Source organism: Apium graveolens, unplaced genomic scaffold (assembly GCF_009905375.1).
Source record: "Apium graveolens cultivar Ventura unplaced genomic scaffold, ASM990537v1 ctg2166, whole genome shotgun sequence".
NCBI classification, from domain to species: Eukaryota; Viridiplantae; Streptophyta; class Magnoliopsida; order Apiales; family Apiaceae; genus Apium; species Apium graveolens.
In genome coordinates this window covers 35,718-57,924 of record NW_027417553.1, presented here as the reverse complement: position 1 = coordinate 57,924, position 22,207 = coordinate 35,718, and the positions used below count along the sequence as shown (strand labels likewise).

Genomic DNA, 22,207 nt, shown 5'->3' with positions numbered 1-22,207 from the left:
CTGGTACACACCTAGCCAATGCTTTGAACTTAGCCTCATACTCAGCTACACTTCTATTGCCTTACTTTAATTCTAGAAACTCAATCTCCATTTGACTCCGCACACAATCTGGGAAATATTTTTCCAAAAACAAATTCAGTAAACCTAGCCCATGGAACATGGCCTTCTCCTTCTAACATTCTGGTTGATTCCCACCAATAATTCGCTTTATTTTTCAAGAAATAGCTTGCATAATCGGTCTTAATATTATCACTTACTTGAACGAGGTTGAAAACTTCCTCCATTTCTTTTAAACATGCTCCAGAAGCTACTGGATTAAGTTCACCTTGAGACTCCGGAGGTTTAACACTCTAGAAAGATTTAAAACTAGCACTTTGATTCACTCCTTGCTGTTGCTGCTGTAACTGTAGTTACCGCTGCTGAACCTGTTGGATTAACTGCAACTGTTGTTGCTGCTGCTGGCATAACAAATCTAGAATTTCATTTATAGTTGGACCCTCCGCAAAACTACTACTATTTTCTTTAGACTGGGTAGCTTTCTTAGATGGCATCTTCCTGAGATATATAAATGAGTTTATTCAAAACATCACAAAATGTTTGACAAAAGATATCACCGTTTAAACAGTGCACCTATTTCAGGAAAATGCTGCCTAATAAAATACCCATGTCCTTAATATCGGGGTCCATTTACAAAATAAATCTAGATTAATAGCACTAGCAATCATAGTAATAATGACAGTAACAGAATCAATAACAGTTCAGGAAAACAAAGAAACTAAACATTGCCGCACGACTCCTCAATATAACAACTAACTTCCTGCCACTACTCAATTACCACATCAACTTTAATATACCACAAGACTTGGCTGGCTATATCACCCACCTATATTGAACAAACTAATAAATCAGGTCAATTTTAAGGAACGCTAAACTCTTCCGGGCACCCTAGTCCAAATTTCAGCCAACCTTTTCTCCAGGGATGATATCTTATCACCCTCAAGTGATTCATCAATCACTGAATTACCTTTCCTTCCCAAGGCGACTTCTTATCTCCTACCATTAACCTATCTTCCACAGAGTTAACTTTCCTAAAGCCACAACCTTCAATATCGAATCATGAATCCTCTCTACTATTATCTTTTCTGAGATAGCTAGCAACCCGATGTAAAACATCTATTTCCTCCAGACAGTCAACTCTCATTTACTTTCAATAACCAGGACTATCTAATTACAAAAGCTACTGATAATTCACTGCCTCGGGACTTCAAATGAAATTTCAAAGTCAAGGAATCAATCGAATAAGAAGGAACAGTGAGGAAGATATAGGTATGACTGAGAGCAACCATACAAGTACATAAGATGGCCAGTCTTAGTACCGCACAATTCACAACACTTAACTCGGTGGCGTCCCACCAAACCCTTTTGTCACATAGACGAATGGTCAATTCATATGCATTGTTTGCCCCAATCAACCGAAAAAGTCACCGAGGAAAGAAAAAAAATTAGATAAGAAATTCACAAATAGAAAGGAAAGAATCTGATTTGTAATAAGGTCAACAGGACTTTAAGTTGCTTACTTCGCGCTTCTAACTTGCTCACATGATGAATAAGCAACTTATGGAATAGTAAACAATTATTCCAGAAACAAAATTATGCCTCAAGAAAGAAGTACAGGGTTCAAGATATAAACCACCATACTAATCTCCATTCATTACGAGACTTGGCTGTCATAGCAGCCACTGACTATTAGCATTCCATCTGAATTCACCGAGGTCACACACTTGATTCATCAACATTCCTTGACGTCGAAAATGCTATATTTAGGGATAATATGAGTGTTTCCATAGCTGACACACCAAGGATTCGCGCAAAGGTTGAATTCCCGCTATCAGACTCGTTTTCTAAAGGAAAAAAACTAGAAATCTATCGAACATTACTAGCAATACATAGGCGAAAGAAACGTACTCTAGGTTAGGGCAGTTCCAGTCAATCCTCAATAAACGTCAGGGTTACGCTTCCAGAACCCTTGACTGAACTCATAGACTCGCTCCTCTGATTGAGTTGCGGACTCACATCTATCTATGAATATTTCTGCACTCTTGTGACTCTCTTCTAAACCTAAATCAAGGACTCAAACCTGTAGCTCTGATACCAACTGTGACGGTCTCAACCCCGGGGTCAGGAGTTGACGTCATCAATAATAATAACAAACATAATATAATCAATTCCATGATAGAATATAAATACGACCCCTTCTTCCAAGATCTTTTTCAGGTTTAAGTATGATTTATGCTACACAACTAACACAATAAGTTTACCTTATACAATCCTGACCACTAACGTAGTACAGCAACTCAACAGACCACATTCGGTCTGAACACAACTACCTCTGAGGAGCCTGACATGGAAGAAACTGGAACTCTGCCCTGACTACCATGGAAGAATCTACTAGGCATCTGCAATACATATATAAAACATTCTGCAAGGGTGAGCAATCAATTGCTCAGCAGTACCACTATATAAATAACAAGTAAAACAGTTTATGATAAAGCAGTGATAGGAACAGAGATTATAGCTCGTTTGCAAAACATGTAAAATATTCATAAACTGGATATTCCAAAACTAGCATGCTATCAACAAAACAAACGTAGTAGTGTGCTGTGTACAAATACCAGAGTTTAATTCTAGCATGACATTTTCATTTCCAAATCCACTGTATAAATTACTTGTTCCGTTACGAGAATCACAAAGCCAAATCAGATACTTACGGATATGTGAAGATAGCTGATTAGGCTATCAACACCAGACGGCTCCAACTGCCATCCCATATACCTGTTCTGGAACTCAGAGACTAGCTAGGTCTCTGACCTGCTGGACTAATCGGTTATATAGTGCGCGCAACCGAATTAGCCTCTTACGCCACCTCAATAGGCCTACTCTGGCCCCTATGTATCCCATATCTAATCGTTTTATCCGGTTTTCAAAACACTTGTACCTATCTCATTTTCAAAATCATTCATTTTACCAGCACACATATAAAATCCAGTTTGCAAATCATTTCATCCGAGATAGGTATCTTTCGAAGTTACTTTTCCCCAAAACAATTTGAAAATAGTGATTTATAACTACAGGGGATACGTAACTTTAAACATTTCTGTTCCATTACGAGAATAAAACATTTAGCTATTCATACGTATTGAACCATAAAAGAATGGTCAGGGGTACTTGCCTTGCAGATATTTACAACTAATACTGATTAACCTTGGACTGACTTGGACGCTCGGCTTTATCACCTTACTAGCAGACTATCCTGGATCCGACTTTGACACTCAGGTCCTTTATTTGGAATCTGCTGAGCTCGTCAACTGATCACTAGGTTATCTTTAATCCAACACCACTTCTCGAGTCATTCGACTAACACCTACATGGTCGAACTTTTTTATGTTAGACGTCTAGGTATGCTTGACATATCCTCACTAACAAACCTACCCATTCGATATCAAATCCTGACTCATAATTATACATATTATAATAACACACGCAACAATTAGGGTTCATGTTCTCGAAAATCGGTTCGACAATTACTTCCGGGATATACATATACTCGTAGCTTCGAGAAAATAAGGTTGTTATATACTTTGCAAGATATTCAATCACAACACACCAATAGGTCCTGCAAAATACTTATTTATAATTATATGCGTGTATATATATTTGACTAGTATTCCTGATAATCACAGGATATGCTCCCGTACTTTTGAATTTAATTTCCAAAAATTCGGGCAGCACCTCCCCTGTCTATCGGCCTACCCGTCGAACAATTCGACGTCAAATCACAATCACAACCAATCAATCACACAACCAAAATTCCACAAATTCCAACCACCGACCTATATCAACTAATTATTATTCATATTTTATATTTTTAACTTGTAGGACTCAGAATCACATCATCACAGTCCACCGTCGGCTCGCCGACGGCGGAAAATTTATTGGTGCCCGAAAATATTCGTGTTTCCTAATAAATTTCGCCAATTAAACTTTCGTAATAAAATCCAGACAAGTATATTTCGTCGAATTTTATTTTTAAAAAATAAAAATAACACTTCGAATTTATTCAGTAAACTGGAAAAAGCAAATCACAGTAAAACATTCAACAACCAGGCAACCTCAACAAGCAATTTCACGGGGAGATACACACGTCACAATGCACAGGCCACCGCGCCGAAAGAGAGTCCGGCGGCGGCCGGAAAATATAACTGAAACGGGCAACAGGGATCTCAATACCACAAAAACCCAGGCGCATATATAAACATAAAGGCATATACATACAACAGAACCACCAGGGAAATTCTTTCCTGACGGTACCTTACCGGGACAGGGCGGAAACCGGTGAACAGAGGAGAAAGAAAACCGAGGCAAAGAACAGAACTGGGGGCTGGGGGTATATCTTTTATTAACTAATAACTTCTTTATTTTTATTTTTAGTTCTCTTGCATTGTTCACAACTCAACACGTAGCATAGGATCTATGATAGGCTACCATGAATAACTGCAATTAATAGGAATATTACACGTGTATGTGACCCCTGACGGCTTGGTTTTAACCCGCGATTTATATTTTAACGTACCAAGTTGCGCATAAAAAATAAACTCGGAAAAATTACCAACATAGTCTTAAAATATCCTAAAACCCCCGAAACTAATAGAATAAAATTTCCATAATTTTTAAAGCACTTTTGAAACACAACTCGTACTAGTATTTCACGATTAACGAACTGAGCTGTACTTAAAATAAATTCAGAAAATCACGAAAATAGTCTTAAAATGTTACAAATATCTCGAAGTTTATAAAAACATATATTTTAAAATTTTAAAATAATTTCTGAAACGTAATTTATACCCGTTTTTATCAATTAAACGAATCAGCGCGCGGGTGAAATTAATCCTAAAATTCCCAAAATAATTTTAAAATTCTTAAAATATTCCAAACTTAAATAAATATGAGTTTCATAATTTTTGAAGAATTTTTGAATTAAATACAGATTTTATGAATAAATAAAATCAGAAAATTATACAGGGCTAAATAATTGATGATGTATTGATTTCTAATTTTTATAAAATCCCAAAAATAATTATTTTAATTATAAAACCATAAAAACAATTTTAGAGACCATTCAAGTATTTATACAAATAAATTTGCATTAAATCCACTTTTAAAAGGGAAACAAAATCATATCACCCAGTAACTAACCACGCACTTCAATCCCACACACTAGTAATCACATATACACAATAACAAAATAATAACCCGCTGACAGAACCCAAATACATATTTTATTTATTTAATTATTCAATAATTACACATTTAAATAATACTAAAAATATACGAGTCGTTATACAAGATCTAAAAAAACATATACAATTTTTATGTGTAAATGTATTACAATCACATTTACATTTCACTTGATTAGTAGTATAAACCAATTCAATTATGTCTCCATTTCTATCTTCTCATTCTCTTATTCATCACGTGTTGGCCACACCGTTCTGTTTCTGAATAATCGTTTATTTGCCTAGTAGCAGTAGTGTTATTGATCGGGAACTCTTTCATCCTTTTCTTTATGTTAAGTTTATTACTCTCAAACACTGGAGTTTCATGGAGATTGTGTTGCGTATAACTAACAAAAGCGCTTGGTTGTGCCAAAACCACCTCGTCCAGCCATGTGAAATCTGTTTCGAAGAAGTGCTCCATCTCTATATGCTCACTAGCTCACTATCTTTATCCTATAATAGATGTAATGAATTCATTGCATGAGTCTGACAGTTCCCAAGTCACACAAGCAATGAAAAGGAATTAGATGATGCACTTTTGCTTTAAGTTATATCAGGACCTTCAGACGTTTTTAACCTTCAAAGAGAGGTACAGTAATAAGGTTCGGTAGCTATTTCTTGAACAATAAATTTTTAATTGTGAAAGAAGTAGTTTAAAGGTTTATACTGTATAAAAGCCTAAAACCGCCAAATCTTTTAGATACTATGAAACTGTAATCAATAAAACCCCTGTATAAACACAAGTGCACCTAGACTTCTAGAACAAGTGAGCATCTCCTCTCAATTTATAAAACAAATCAACAAAAACTTCCAGTTTTAAATACTAATTATCTCAGATTTAATCAGTGTATAAAATACAACCAATAATACTGAAGAGTTGATATATAAATTAATATAATGACTTAGTTGGGAGAGCTTATCAGACTGTGGTGAAATGGTACTACTGCTCTTGTAGCGGCTGTTAGTGTATCCTTAATACTGTGAGTTCCATGAATCAATAAAAGAAAAGATTTTGTTTTGTGGTCTACCAATATTGTAAAATTTGGCTTCAAAATATGCAAAAAAGGTAAAATACTAATAATATTTGAACATGTCAATAAATTCACAAAAAGTTGAAGTAAACACAACATCCCTCTTGCTCAAATTCTCTCACTCTTTGGTAAAAAAAGTCAAATGCATAAGAGAGATATAGAACATTCATAAATCAAGACCAAAGAGGTTTTTTTGAGAGTAAAGTTTTTAATTACTTATCCCAAGCTTTCTCCTTCACTTTCTCGTAAATCTCATCCACAAGCTTTGAAACCTCCAATTTGAGATGGGTACTGATATTTTAAAACCTGTTGAAAACACCAATAAAAAATAAGAACACAGAAAACCCAATCTTGATAAAGAAAACAAAACCCAATTAAACAACTAATCCAAGCCGGGTCGAGAAATTTGGGTTTCTCATAGCAGGAGTTTGATTAATTGAAGATCTATAATTTGGTGTTTAATTAGAACCCTAATTACTTGCAATGTCATATGGTGATATAAATTAGGGTTTTAATTATAGAAATATGGTCAGAGATAGAGAGATGAGAAAGAAGAAGAAAGAGAGAGAGATATATGAGAGAGAATGAGAAAGATACAGAGAGAGAGATATGAGAGAGAATAAGAGTGAGACACCGGAGATGAAGAGAGTTGAGAGGAGAGATATACTAGAGAACACGAGTTTAGTTTTTGGTTAAAGGGGGATAATTGAGAAATAAAAGGGGGGAAACTTTCCGCGTGTCTTTTTAATTTTTTTTAGTTAACCATCGACAACAGTTGTAAACTATAACCGATATCTATAAAACAAAGACATCGTTATATAAAACACCGATGTCTAACTAACGTTTCTCATTTTTGAAAAATAACTATAGACAACGGTTATTTTCTCGACCGATGTCTAATATAAGCAGTAACATCTGTTTTAAAATAACCGATGTCTAAAAGAACTTTAACATCGGTCGTCTGAGTAACCGATGTCTAAGGATTGATGTCTATTGACAGAATTCTAGTGGTGCAACATTATAACACATCGACAGCTACATGACTATTATAGTAATACAGGCTTTATCGACAACAAAAATAGTGAATTCTTATTTTTCGGTGTAGATGCTACATAGTTGGTTCTCATCCTTCAGAGACTACGAGTATAATAGGTTACGTCTTATAAATTATTCCCTGGAACTACTGATTCTTTAGAAGAGTTTTCACACCCACAATTAATTTGGAAAAATACACAAATATGCCAAATTATACCAAATTATAAAACAAAAATATACCAAACCAACAACCTTTCTATTCTTCAAAATGAAGAACATGTACCAAATAAATATTGAAATGAAGAACATAAACCAAATAAACATCAAAACGAAAAACAAAAACTAAATAATATAAAATGAAGCCCTACAATCGAAAATACCTTAATTCAAAACTTTGAAATGCAAAGCCATAATTAAACACCTTAAACTAGAGAGAGACGGGAGAGAGAGAGAGAGAGAAGGAGAGAGGGATTAGATGAAAAAAGAAACCCCTAATCTCAAGAACTAAAGCCTCCACCAAAATCAATTAAGCCCTAATTTGATGAAAAATCAATTTAACTTATCGATTCAGAGTGAAAATCTCTAATTACGTAATAAGCGTGAGAGTGAAGGTAGTAGTAAGAGAAATTAGGTTGAAAGTGCGAGAGAGAGAGAGAGGGGTGAGTGAATGTGTCTTCTGGGAGACTGAATTGATTGAACCCGCTCATTTGAAAATTGAAGAAAATTGGGCGGCTGTGTGAAAATTGATAGAAAAATTGGGCGATATTTTAGCCCGCTTCTACCAAATTGGCAAGTGCCTAATTTTTACCCGCCTAAGCCCAATATTTGGGCTGTCCGACGAGTACAATAATTTACATATATATATTTATATATTAATATTTAAATAAGTAAATTTTATAAAATTATATTAGAAAAAAATAATTACCTATATGTATTTCACTGCTTCTATAATTCATTTATTTATATTTTTTTATATTTTTTACTTTTTGAAACTTAGGTATCAATGCTCAAATTAAAATGAAGGGAGTTTATAGTACTTTTATTTTTTACTATTTTTAAAAATTCATATTTCAAAATTTTAAAATTTTATTACTTTAAAAATTATTATTTAGAATTTAAAATTTTAACTATGTATAAAATCCATGTATCATATTTATTCAATTTGTAAATAACCTTAAATTCTTGTAATATAAATTTAAATTAATATTTAATCTCAAAAAAATATTATATTTATATTTTAATACCCTAGGCTAACAATTTTACAAATATGTTACAAATTGTAAGACTTTCTAACTAATGCAACATTAGGTTTTTCGCTAAGATAACATAAAAACACAATGTTACACTAGGTCATAAGTAGCATAGCTAAGGTAACATATTGGGGTAACATTTTTATTGAGGGGGTTGCGATAGGTCATATTTGGTGTAGTGCCAAAATAATAATTAATGGGGGGAAATTTTAAATGATATTTTTAATTTAATCCAATCTTTATGTCAAATTTCCCCAAAATTTATGAAAATTCAAAAATATTGGATTTTTAGAATATCCATGATTTTATAAATATATAAAATAAATTTTGTGGGCTTTGACATCCCGGTAAGTTATCGATCTGATAATTTTTGATAAAACAAAACATTTTCTAAACCTTTTCTAACAAGAATTGAAGTATAATGTATGTCGAGTCTTGCAGAAAGAAACAAAACACGTCATACGAAATGCAGGCTTTCGGAAATGATTTCAGGTGGCAATTAATTTTAAATAATTACATTTAAACACATAACAAATATCCGAAAAATAACCCGGTCCTTACGTGACTGCAGCTAATATCTACCACATCTTAACTCATGATAAGAAGCATTTTAGATTAATTAAACATATACTCCCTCCGTCCCTCCCAAATGTTTACATTTGGGTTGGGCAAGTAGTTTAAGAAAATTGATAAAGTAGTTGAGGAAAGTTTAAAAAGTGAGTAAAGTAGTGGGACCGATTAATATTATATGTATAAAACAGTGTTGTAAAAAGCGCAAATCGGACATAAGCGGTGAGATCACCTTCTAGCGCTTAAGCGCTAAAGCGGGCGCTTAAGCGGTTTTAAAAGCGGACGCTTAATCGGATTATAAATAAATAAATAAATAAATATGAATATATTAAAAGTAATGAATATTTTTTTGAATAAAGAGATAACATTCACGTATTATAATAAATCAATAAAATAATCATTCATAAAGTCATAATCAACTTAAAAAATACAAGTAACATTTAAAAATATCAAATTATACCTTTTTAAAAATAAGATTTATTTTTTTCTAATTATTTTTAATTCCCCTTTTAATTGGTCAAAAACCGCTTAATCGGTCAAAATCCGTTTAATTCCGCTTAGAGCCGCTTAAACCCGCTTAAATTTTATTAAACGCTTAAATATCCGATTTTGCACTAATCCAAGCGTTTTGACCTCCGATTCCGCTTAAGCCCCCGCTTAAACGTCTGCTTAATGCGCTTTTTACAACACTAGTATAAAGAGGGTATAGTGGAGATAAGTAGTGGATGTAGTTATTTTAAAAATTATAAAAAATTTACTATTTTTGGAAATTTTTGAAATATAAACAATTGGTAGGGAGATTCCAAAAAGGAAAGTGTAAACAAGTGGGATGGACATATGGAATAATATTTATTTTATATATGACAAACTATTTACACAATTTTTCCGGATATTATAATTGACCTAAGTGGCGATATGGATAAGCTCAAATGGTACTGATGTTCTACTTCTCCATCTAAGAAGGATAGGGAGGAGACCGCCTCGCTCCCAATTAGAAAGAAAGTAACCTGGTGCTAAAATTTAAAAACCTACGAAAACATTGCCTTATTTGCTTAGTACTAGGATAAAATCTGACAAATGATATTCAATGTGAATTTCTTTTCTTCAAACGAACAAAGGAGAAATATGAAACAACATTTTGACAAGAAGATGGCCTATTCTAAGATGTCATAACTTGGTCTTGACAATATTTGCATTAGTAATTTCTGAGTTTCTGCATTTTTCTGATACATAACATGAGCTTGACCTGGTTCCTCCATCCATGTAGTATAGTCCATCCTTATAACTACCAACAAGTCATGGTTGTTCTGAAGAACTCAGAATAAAGCAGTCATCATTAGTAAAAACCACATGACAATGCATATCATGTCAAAACTTAGCAATGGATACCAAATTAAATTTGAAGTCTGGTACATTTAGAACATCCTTTAGAACTATATATAAATTAAGTTTGAATATCCTACTATGTGACACCTTTACTTCCATTTGGTATAGTGATAAGATTGTTAGAACCAACAATGATAGTATAATATAAGGAAAGTGATAAATCGTGACATATGTGATCATTTACCCCATTGTCAACTCTCCAATTTGATCGAGAAAAAGACACAAAACAAAATTTACCTGCCACATGTGCTGACGTTCCAGTATTCTCATCTTTAGTTAATTCAGTCTTGTAATGTTTTCGAAGCAACTGTAAATTTATTGGTACTGTGAAGGAGTAAATGACATCATATTATCATTGGCCCCAGTGGTCTGATCATCACCTTCAAACTGTATTGCAATAGCTTTCTTTAAACCTTGTGGATAAACATGAAAAGTATATTATTGCATGTAATACTCTCAAAGACATCTCCCAGTTTTATCAAAACTCGGTGAGTTTGTTATCTTCCTGTGATTTTGTCAATTTCTGATTGATCTGACAAGCACAACTGGTACAGGAACAAGCTGGAATGGGATCAACATCTTCAATCTGATCCCAGAGTATTTATCTTTGTAAAATATCCGGACACATGATCTTGACCCTGTCTAATTTCATGAAGCGACTGCTGTAAAGTAAACATCACAGTTCCTGAGGCTTGAACATAGCCCTCCTCAAGATTCAACCAAATTTCTCTTACTGATGTGAAATATAAAGCACTTTTAGTAATAGTTAGATCATGAACCCCTAAAAACCAAGATATCAACATTGAATTACATGTTTCCCGTGTCTTATAGGCACCATTAGTAGTAACAAGTTTTGCTATGGTTTCATGAATAAATCCTTACTTATTTTTAGCAGAAAGACATATTAGCATTTATCTTTCTAATCAGGAACTACGCCATAAATGGCCTGATGCAATGCCTCTCTGATGTTACAATAGGCCAGAAAAGCGTTACATTAGAGTTATTGTAACACTAAGGGGCGTTACATCTGCGAGCAATATATCAAGCCCCATAATGTAATATTTTCACTATCTATTGTAACAGAGATAAAAGTGTTACAATAGGGTCGTATTATAATAGGGCCCTATTGTACCAGTGTAATGGCCAAATGCAACAACTAGTTAATTTTACATTAATTTAAAATTTTTTTACAAAAATAGGTCTCACTTCCAGGGTCCACACAACCTATTGTAACATTATAAGTTATCTTTCGTAACATTAATTTATTATGATTGAGCAACAATAACTTTATTTAATGTAAAACCATTTTTATATAATAATACAATATTTTTTTATTACAATATAAAAGAAAATGCGACCATAAAATATAAATAATTCTAAATATATTTTCTATTCAGACAACAATCTCAATGCTAACATAAGCAAAACATTGCACTACTCATAAAATTTAATGGTTAACTTGTGGTGGCTCTAATTAAAGTAAAGATCTTTTACAGCTTCAATGTAAGTCGTCAAGGAGCTTCAATGCAAGTCAACAAGATTGCAGTGGCGTATGTAGGTGAATATATGTATTTCATTCATTAATTCCGACATCTCTGCTTTCTCTTAGTTTTCCTGCTAGAAAGATGAAAACAAATATAGTCTGCTAAGTGAAAAAGTGACATGAATAAACTTATTAGTCCTGTTTTTCTAATTAATTCCAACATGAACCACATCAAAATGTTCTTACAAGATTCAGATCATAGTCTTTGTGGGTAAGAAATGGTACAAATATGAGCCAAAACACACAGTCTATTAGCAGCACCGCACCTGCATTAATTTAATATCTGACAAATAAAACAAGATATTTCAATAGCATCATCTAAAAGGCATAAAGCAATATAGTTTAAATATCAGTGTTCTCCCAGGATCGAGCTGTAATGTACAACCACATTTGATTACATAATATCATGATAATAAGTAATGTTTTTCATTCGGCAAACTACATGATATATGTTCTCTATTATACAGTGATTGTAGAAAGAAAAAGAAAAGACAGGAAGTCTTGATCTAATATAAATAACCTGACCAAAATTGAGTAAAGCACATGTTTCCACCTTTGAACATATTGATTCTCATTCAAACCAGAACAGGTTGAAAATTTTGATATATATTTAACTATGCTTCTAAAAGGACATTTGGCATTTGATTTACAAGATATTTCAATTTTTTGCAACCATCACCAAATTTTATATTTATAATAAGAACCAATTCATATAAGGTCATGTACAGACCATCAAGCTTAAGAAACTCTGAACCAATAATACTGACGTCTTGGAGTACATGAGCATCCAACCTCATTAAGCCACTGGTAGACATAAAAAAAATTAGCAGGAACTAAAAGACATTGTTGCCAATGTTATAAAAAGATAACTCTTGTGTTAATGTATTACTCTGTCATAAAACATAATTAGATATTAATAGCATTACATAAGCCAGACTTAGTACATGAAAAGAGACTTAAATTGTTATTCCCAAGTGCAAACAAAATAACCTCAATCTTCAGTTCTGAATATATATTTACAATTTTACATGTTATGACCTACCGGATATGGAAACAAAGAGATATTACATTTATCTATTTCTGAAAACCAAGTTTGATACTACTTGTTAAATCTATTTATTTTTCCACAAAACAATATGAGTGTCAATATTGTATCGTGACTAGAGACTAACAATTAAAATGACTAATTTGATAAAATAACCCCAAAAAAATAAAATATTGATTTATACCTGAAGCTATCAATCTACTGGAGTTGGTATTTCCAGTAAATAACATATTGTAACGAGCATAAGGGACTGGATCAATAGATGTTTTATCAGGAGTTGGGCCACCGAACTAGTCCAGTACTTACAAGTTTTACTGTAGCTTCAAGCCCATTTGAGCCCAACTGACATATACACTATATGTACAGTGTCCTGCAGCAGAGGGAAGGCATGGATGAGAATGTTATCGTTTTACATGTATTTTCATTTCAGTCATTTCAATTGAGTACTTCTTTCGGTTTAATGTTTTTACACCTTCAATTCTAGTTTATCATCTTTAGTATAATCAATTTCAGCTTATCTTAAGTATGTATTCTCCTTGTTATTCTCATGTTGATTACGTTTCTTATGCTGATGGATCCATTAATGGTTACAATTCGGATGTTAATCAACCAGTTGGTTACAATTATCAAATCTAGTTTCAGTTTCTTTATCGTCTCTTCGACGACGAATACCATTAGCAGACCTAGGCGGTACAGCTTATTGCATATTCGTTCTAAAATTACACTGTAACTCTTCTGAAAAATATAAGACATGACAAATAACATATATTAAGCATCTACAACAGATTTAGATATGAAATTGTAAATAATCAAGAGTATACATTTCTTACAAGGCTGAGAAAAAATTGCAGTTCAACGGAATCAAACTAATTTCTCACGAGGCTTTAAGAACATACTACAAAGTGAATCAAACAAAAAATACATACACATATACATTTAGTATGTATTGTAAAATCAACTACAGAGCCGAAAACCCCAAAATAATGAAAACCTCTAAAAAATCAAAATAAAACTGAAACCTCTATACCGGGTTAGGTCGAATCCCTAATCTTTTGATCCCCTAATAACCGGCAAAAAAACCCTTATTAAGCAAAACAAATCCCCAATTACCCAATTACCTTGTTGAAGGCTCCTGCAAAATCACCTATAAAATCATTCAAAAAACTAATAATAATCTTACAATTAAAATTTTGAAAGAGTGAGAGAGAGATTTTGTTTGAAAATAGTGTGCTAAGAGAGAGAGGGAGAGATTTCGTTTCAGAAGAGCGACGAGAGAGAGTATATCGAGGTGTGTGTATTTTTTGTTTGGGGGGAAGAATAATTTGGTCTACGGGGGAAAAATACCGCCTGAAAATTTCTCCTCGGTAGAGGTGTTTTTCTTTAATTTTAATTTTAATAAATAAAATATGTAATTAAATATATTTGTATATGTTAAAAATATTTTTATGTATATTTAAATATAATATTATTTATTTTTGAGACGATATTTAAATATTTAAAAAATTTATAATATTATATATTATATTCTGTAATCATGAATAATGTAACATCGGGTACTGGTGTTAAATATTAGGCAACACCGTCACTCCCGTGCAACACCATATTTACAGATATTGTAACACTAAATCTTAATGTTACAATAGGACATAAATTTCTTAACTACTGCAACAAAATATTTGTAACGCTTTTCAAAAAGTATTGCATTAGGTATTTATAGCGTATGGAGCATAATTATTTTCATCAAATTTCAAACTCACAATTTTCATTTCAGGATTATCAGAAGGATGAATATAATATGGTGAAGCAGGATCTTGAGAGAGATCTACTGTTTGAGTTGCCATTTTCTGATGAATTTTATAAATAGATTTCGATATGAACTTTGACGAGTAAGAATTTGACAATAAAATATCAAGATAATACAAGAAAACGAGATTTAAGATTTGAGATATTAATAATGTAAGATTTCAACAATAAATAATGAGATTTTTTATCTGAACAATATCAAATAATGAAAAACAATTATGATCTCAAGTATAACGATATTAAACTAGCATTTTTCGATTATTTTTTAACAGATTTCAAGCAACGAGGATAGAGGAATCATAAAAGATCTACGAAGACGAAGAAAAAGTAATCATGATCAAAACTTGACATCGATGGCGAAAACGTTAAAACAAAATTTACGAAGCAGAACTGAAACTCGGATCTTTTATATCATGCTAGAATCATTGAAACAAACTATTATGAAATTTGCATTTCAATCACCAGATCGATTACACATCATTACTTCAATTTGAGTAATCTATAACAAGTTACTATCTACAAGAAGTTAATATCTATATACTAACTACACAGAGAGATCGAGAAAGAGATTGAAAGAGAGAGAGTTGAACCAAGTATTATGGATTATGAGAGTTAGAGAGAAGAATGAACTATTGATCTATATGTTGCAATTGCTTAGCCGTCAGATTATGTTATTTTGTAACTAACTCATGCCTTTATTCGTGTGCTCTGTATCATAAGCATCCACTGTGCATGTGTTTTCTTCATTATCTGTTGTATCAATAACTAATTTACTAAGGTGTGTTTCGCATAGGCTTTCTAGAATAATATTTTGTGTATTTTTGTATCTTTTATCTGATCTTCCTCATTCTGAAATTATGAATTATAAATAAACATAACAAAACAAAAAGTTTAAAAAGGCGTTCTCTCATTAAACATGTTTACTTCAATGAGTAGCTCTTTCATTTTTCACAAACATAATATCAAAAAATTATATTATTTATTAGTCGATAATTATAATTTTTCTATTTAAGAATATAAAATTTTGATAAAATCATATAAATAGATTAAAACGATATGAGAGGCGTCACATCACTGCACCAGTGTTTTACTTGATATAAGTAATATAATGATATAATAATTGTAAAATAATATTGAAAAAATATATTCATAGATATAAAAAAATTTGTAGTATTTCACTAGCTAAAATTAAAAGAAAGTTTTTAGAAAAATATAATATAGTAAGTTATTTTAGGAGAAAGAGGAGAAATGGTAATAAATAAAGAAATTTAGGATAATATAAAGATGGTAAGTTGATTTGAAAAGAAAGTCAAAATTTTAGGAGAATGTTATGATGATAAATTGATTTAAAAAATCTTAATTGAAGATATTGTAGAAATTTTTGGAGAATATTATGAATGATGATAATATATTTAGTAAAATACAAGGTAATTGTAGTAAATTAGGTCATTTTATTACACATTTTCCAATATTTTTAACAAGTAAAATTCATTAAATTTATCTTCATCATGGGCAATTATGTCATTTACAAGATATTTGGAGCTTAAATAATATTTGTTTTGGAGCTTATTTATCAATTCCCTATTTATTAACTCAAAAATTTGAGAAAATTAAAAATTTATAATGAGACGATTTGAGAAGCGCCACATGAACGCTCTCGGCTTCTTCTTTATATTGATATATTGATTGATTTTATCAACTAAAAAGACACGTGATACATCATTCATAAGAAGTCAAAAAATATTTTATATAAAAAAATCATGATCGATGATATATATATTTTGTATAGTTAGTTTTATACTAGTTGATAAACCATGTGAATCACGGGCCGGGTTATTTTATTTAAATAATTTTTAAAAATTATAATAGTATGGGTGCTATGTCAAAATTTCAAATATCTACTAATAAAACTCAACCTATGTAGTGGTTGAAAGAATATCCCAAGATACACACTAAACACGAATGTGAGTAATACATCACGAAGATGTATATTTTGTATATATCTAGGCATAAACATGTCGAAAATGCATGTTTTTATAATTTTATTTTAATATATGATACGCATGTTGAACATTCGTATTCAGCAAACTCAAAACTTTAATTGCAGTAATCACGCATAAGAAACATGCCCATGGTTCAAACAAAATATTAGTAGCTAATTTATTTTCCCATATTAAGTTTTAAAATTGGGGTAATCAGTGCATTTTCTTATTATATATCACCATTATTAACTAAATATATAATTTATTACAGTATAGTTGATTATTAAAAAATTACAATATAATTCTAATAATCATATGAATCTATTGAAAATTAATTTAGAACCGTACAAAATATATGAATCCGGAGGTGAAATAAACGTGAGAACAAATCTGAAATTAAAGTTACTGTTAATTTTATTTTTTTTATTTACAATTATTTTAAGAAAAGTAAAAAAAATGTTAAGAATATGTTGTGTATTTGATGATAAGTTAAATAAAACACCTTAGTACGTTTAATTTAGTGAATTTGTAACTTTCAACGGATGATCACTTTAACATCCGTTGAAAGGGTAGCTTATGTGTTAATAAGTTTAGTAGCACATTTCTGCATATTGTAATGCCTTGGAGAACTAGATGTTGTAGAATGTTTTAAGTCATGTTGACTACTAGATTGATATGCAAGATAGGTTGGCTAACTGTAAATATTAGATGCCGTGTAATCTTGTATAAGTGAAATAGAGTTAATTTCTATGAAGATGCTTTTAACGGATGTTCCACAAGGTTTCAACGGATGATCAACTAGAGTTTCAACGGATATTCTACCAGACTCTCAACGGATGATCCAACAAAGTCTCAACGGATGATCCCACAGAGTTTCAATGGATGATCTAATTCAAAAGCAGTTGATAGTGACTTGACAGTCACATGCGTTGATTGTATGCAAATGGAATATTGCAGCCTATTTACAGGTTTTAGAGAACAAAGAAGCATTTTCATTTCCATGCTAAACTGAAGATATTCAAAGATGCTGGATAGAGAAATGAAGAAGCATGTAATTAGACTAAAAAATATTTTATCTTTTTTTTTTGTCTTTTTATCATGTAACTTGGTGATATATAACCAAGGGTAGCGAGTAGAACATTATCCAAGTTAGTAAGCAATTATCACAGAAATAGATAAAGCTATACCTGTAAAGAATTTCTCTGTTCTTTGTAAGTTCAACTTATAAGCAGCTGTGTGCAAATCTTGTATCACAGAGTTCTCAAATTTAGATATATCTCTGGTGGAAAAGTTCAATCCACCAGAAAATTTTAAAATACTTGTATTTGATAACTTTGTGTTTGATTTCTTCAATACTTTCATTCGACACCATAGCTAAATCAAACATAGTTATATATTCAAGGTAGAACAGTTCTTAAAATCCAAAAAGAAGCCAGAATTACATTCAACCCTCTTTTGTAATTCTTTGTTAGATTGTTTGGGAATTAAAATTGGTATCAGAGCAAGCTCTTGAAGAACAAAGAGTTTAAAGATCAGAATAACTAACAAGATGAGCAGAAAAGATGTTGGAGTAAAAACTCCATTTCTAGAAAAAGACAACTATCACCATTGGAAGGTGAAAATGCACCTGCATCTCCTCTCTCAAGATGAAGAATATGTGGATTGTATTGAGAAAGATCCTCATGTCCCTATGAGAGCTGCTACAAGAAATGAGCCATATATCCCCAAGCGTAGAGCAGAATGGTCTGATCTAAATATTGAGCAAGTTCATAGGGATAAAAAGGCCATGAACATTTTGTTTAATGGTGTTGATGGTGACATGTTTGACAACATCATAAACTACAAAATTGCTTAGGATATCTGGGATACAGTTCAAGTTATATGTGATGGAACTGAGCAAGTATGGGAAAATAAAATGCAACTCTTGATTCAGCAATATGAGCATTTTCATAGTGAAGAAAGTGAGTCACTCACTGACATTTTTAGTAGGTTTCAAAAACTGCATGAAAGAGTCTATCAGACAAAAGATTCAAACCTCAAGTTCCTTAGATCTCTACCAAAGAAATGGAAGCCTATGACAGTCTCACTAAAAAACTCACAAGATTACAAGGAATTTACCTTGGATAGACTGTATGGAATTCTAAAGACCTATGAGCTTGAAATAGAGCAAGATGAGAAGCTGGAGAAAGGAAGGAAGAAGGGAAGATTCATTGCATTGGTTGCTGAGCAAGAGAGAGAGAGAGAGAGTGAAAGAGATAATGGTTGAAGCTATGGAATCTGTACCAAACCCTAGAGTTTGTGAAGGTAAATGAAAAGGGCTAGTAGCTGAACATGAAGACCACCTTGGTCAAGATGATATGGAAGACATAGATGAATATCTAACTATTCTATCCAGAAGGTTTGCCAAGCTCAAATTCAAGAAGAATTTTGGAGCATCCAAGACAAACAGAAACGTGGTTGACAAATCAAGATTTAAATATTTCAAGTGTGGCTTGAGTGGTCATTTTGCAAGTGAATGCAGAAAGCCTGTGTCACAGCACCAAAATAACAGTAACAAATTACAACTGCATAAGTATAAAGTTATTACAAACGGCTGTTACACAACAGAATCCAAGATTGCAAAGCTTTAGTGTTTGAACAGTCCAACACTACAACTACTACGACTTATATATATAAAGCTACCGGTCCTCACAAAAAATCCAACTATACTACCTGAGCTCTCACATAAGCCTCAGCATCTCCACCGGTAGACTTACGAGCAGTCTGCTTGAATCTAACCATACTTGCTAGCTGAAATAACATGAATGAAAAGCAAGAAGTGATCCAAGCGCTCAGCAAGGTATATCATAAGACAGAATTTAACATCATAGCAATTTATATCTAGAAATTGAGGTGTATGGCAATGTTATTTAAGTCAAAACATTTATAACCAAATCATTGCTCAAAATCATTTTATGACGCTACGGATTACAGCCGGTGATCAGCAGCGAAGCAATCTCGAACCTCGCCGGGTTCTTAACAATTTAATGGGATCCCTAGGTATCTTTTAAGCCTAATATAATAAGTGTGAAAGAGACTTGCGTCTTAGTCCAATTTACCAATCTCATGAAAACATTCTTTTATTTAAAGGTTTATAAAACTGATGCCTAGGAGAACTTTACAAAAATCTAAACAAAAGGGGTTTAAATCATCAATCAAGAATTTGAGTGATGAAACTCTTATCAGAATGATTTGACTTCTCACTAGCAGGGTTTTCAAAGATGGTCATCAATGGTTTCACAACCAGGGAAGAAAGTATTGAAAAAGAATCATAACATTATTCCACAAGATAGAGATCTCAAATTTGAGGGTTATATATGGGATATATCTAGTGACAAAGATTGGGTATGAATGTGAGGATTTATGTAAAGAGTTGGTAACTCGGAGGTGTAAGAGTAAAAATAATGGCGGTTAATCAAGAGAGATTACACTATCATAGCATATGAGGTTTTATTGTTTATAAGGGTATGATGTTTATAAGTGAATAAACAGACTTAAAACAAGTCCAATAACCATAAGCATGGCACATCATTTGCAATATCCCAATCTAACATCAGAGTATTTGTAAAGATATATCATAGTGACAACAATATTAATGATCATTATACGAGCATGCTATCATGATTCAAAAGAGTGGTTCGGTACACTTACAATATATAATTTAAGGAAAACATCACTAGAATGATAAGTGAGGGCAAAAACACTTGTCTTAAGAAGGCTGGACTAACTCTCGTCTTGATCATGGAAGCAATAGGGAGAACTACTCGACTTTGAAAACAAGCTTACTATCTTCTCCTGAGCCTACACAAAATATTATTCCTCATCAAGATACACTCTCACAAAGTCTCCATCCTAGTTAGAAAATTCAAATCATAGTGGCACTTAGGCCTACTTACACGTTCGACTCCAATTATACACATAATAGAATCAAGTCCCAACTAATCATTTAGAAGCACATAACATATTTAATCACATAACATATTATTTAAACATAGTGCACGATTAAGTATTGAATGAACACACTCCACCAAAACAAATGACCCGAGGTGATTAACTAGCCTAGTGCAACCCAACTATCTCTCCAAACTCGAAGTGCCCTGACAAGCCAACCTCATTTCACTTGACCACGACCAAGGCCTAACCTCCTACTGACCTATAACTATCATATAAACTCAATGGTCAACTCATGCCTTATGTAACACCCCCAGATCCGGGGTCGGGGATCCGGGTCGTCACGGTCATTCTTTCCACAATATCACTTCACTTAATTAATAATAATAACCTTATGCTGCGACCCCACACTAACACACACCACAACCCGTTATAGTCTCAGAGATGAAATTGAAATAAGTACAAGTCTTTGAATCCACCATTTAACAGTTATTACAACCCAAAATGATTACTTGATAAATTTACAGTTAATTGCCATTATCTGCCACAAGTTATAATTATACATAATTGATTCTCAAAAGTAGATGGTCTGATCTACAATAGATCTACCTCTGCAGCTATAGCAGCTACAACATCAACGGGAAGACGCGGGACGCTTCCCATGCGCTTGCGCTGGGTCTGCTGGAGTCTGGCCATCTTTCCTAACTGTTGTTGTGTGATGAAGAAATAAAGCAAGGGTGAGCAGCAAGCCCACCAAAATAATATGTATAATGATTAATAGTATATGAGCCTTCTCATAGTACTCATGAAAGTCTTGGTCAAAAGAAATGAACCAAGTTTGATATCTTAATGCGACGAAGTCGCAAAATATTCAGTATATATACATATATACTTTTCAAAATCTTGGAAGTCCTCTTCCATGCATAATATACACAGATTTCCAGTGTATAACTGTATAAAAATATCGTTGCAAGGTGATCTCATATATTTAACCTTGTCTCAACGTTTTTCTGAAAATCTTTGTCATGCATAAGATAATCATTAACTAGATATAAGTTTAAAAGATGAAGTTACAAGATACCCCAAAATACTTATATCTTTCCCAAATACTACTTGAACTACCCCCGTTCAAGTTATAATCAGTTTCAAAGGTTCATCACATAGATGAGACTACAAGACAAGATTTGAATAGATTCAATCTTTGAATATCATTATAAATAATGAAGTTACGAGATACTTCATTAAGTCTTGATATATAAATATCTTCATATATATCTCCCATACATTTCCTGAAAACCT

General features: G+C 32.4%; 1 long non-coding RNA gene across 1 annotated transcript; it reads right to left on the bottom strand.

Moving 5' to 3' along the window:
• Window positions 1–11,903: 11,903 nt before the first annotated feature.
• On the bottom strand, window positions 11,904–14,530 carry LOC141700331 (uncharacterized). Its single transcript, XR_012566295.1, has 4 exons — window positions 14,312–14,530; window positions 13,378–13,563; window positions 12,335–12,431; window positions 11,904–12,222 (listed from the first exon to the last, which is right to left on the bottom strand). It is a non-coding gene; the product is annotated as an uncharacterized LOC141700331 (long non-coding RNA).
• Window positions 14,531–22,207: the final 7,677 nt, after the last annotated feature.